Consider the following 1,915-nt stretch of genomic DNA (forward strand, 5'->3'; position numbering starts at 1 on the left):
GCTGTTGTGTTATATATTTTGCATATTGCGACGCACTTTGCCTCGAAAAAATCAGGTACCGAGTTTCCTGGAAAATTGGCCGTGTCTTATTTATGCAAAACCGTTAGTTGCAGGAAGACGTCATGCAATATAGTTAGAGCTTTCGTTAATGAGTTCACCGAGTTGCGCCGATGAAACAGAGAATTAGCGCTAACATTATGTTGCACTCGGTCGGAATTATCGTTCATTTCCACGAAAAACTGTTGTTTTCTTGTCCGTGATAGATATAAAGGCTATTTTTTCGTATTAGCTATTTTTTTTCGCTTGATCGTTTTAAGCTATTTTTATTTTGTTGTTATTGTGGGCGTCGTTGTTATGGAAATATTAAATATCAACAATTTTAATTTAACGACGGAAGATGCCCGTTACATGATATGTGCAAAAAGGCGTTACGAAATCGTTCGATTACGCAATTAATCTTATAAATCCATGTATACTTGGCCGAAAATATGTACATTCGCGGGCAAGGCAAACAACGTCATTCTATCTTATCGTACTTTTTGCTACCGAAATAAGTTTCGACCTCGTCATTGACTTAACATCAGGAATTTAATGGATAATTATTTTCTTAGAAATAAAACTAAAGCAAACCTTCCTTAGTTTGTGTTTAATTCCAATAATTTAAAAAAAAAATGTTTGGCTGAATAAATTAGAATTCTGATTGAAAACGAACGAATAAAAATTTTCTGATTTATCCATTTTTGATCAGACATTTTTCTCAGTGTAAGGCTTGTTGTAAAATCTCGATTATATACACATACATACGTATACACAAAAAGAAAGAAGAAACAATTTTGTTGAAGTATCTAAATATTTAGACACAGATCTAAAAATAATTATATTTGGACCATCAAAATAATTATGTATACTTAAATTGGACGCTAGAATGTAAAAATTTTTTGCAACATCATTAAGCGTTCTACGTAATTATTTTAGAGACCCAACAAAATTCTTTTTAGATCTGTATTTAATTAAATTTTTAAATACTTCAGTAAAATCATTCTTCCGGTGTTATATTTATTTGTCAGAATTTAATTGTATTATATAATAAATAATTCAGAAACCAAAGGACATGGAATAAATGTATTAGAATTTCAAAAGTATTAGATATGTTTATTTAATAACAGATTCACATTATTATAATACAAAGACACAATACTAAGAAATTGTTTAAAAAACTGGAAAAGAAAAAAATCCCAAGATTTAAATTCAGAAAAATAAGATTCAAACTGAACTGTAATTATTATACTAATTTATTTATTGAAAAAGTTGCATCCTATTGAAAATAATTAAAATCGCATTAAAATATCGCGTTAGATTGAGAGTTTAACTTCGTCGTATCGGCTGAGAATAAGAATAAGAATACGAAGTTGAAGTAAAATTTTGAGGATTCCGGACACGTTGCCTGTTCACTGATCCGACATCATTGTCGCGACTCTTTGTTGTACGTTTGTTCCGCCAAGGGATGCGGATGTATTCCTGACGCTTTCGTCCGTGAATATAACATACCATCGACCACCATGTCCTTTGGTTCCTGAATCATTAAAATCGTGCGCAACAGACATACTGGCGATGCGGCAACGCGACAGATGCAGGAACGCTGCCGCGAGAGAAGACGCATTTTTCCGGCGAGCCACAAGAGAGTTAAGAGGAGAGAGACAAAGAGAGAAGGAGACGAAGAGGAAAGGGGGACGATATGCATCGGACAAGAGAATTGCGGTGCGAGAAGCGAGAGAAAGGGAGGAGAGGATGAGGAACTGGAGGATGAGGAGGATATGGAAGAGAAGGAGGAGGAGGAGGAGGAGGAGGAGGAGGAGGAGGAGGAGGAGGAGGAGGAGGAGGAGGAGGAAGAGGAGGAGGAGGAGGAGGAGGAGGA

Source organism: Atta cephalotes (assembly GCF_000143395.1).
Source record: "Atta cephalotes unplaced genomic scaffold scaffold00032, whole genome shotgun sequence".
NCBI lineage: Eukaryota > Metazoa > Arthropoda > Insecta > Hymenoptera > Formicidae > Atta > Atta cephalotes.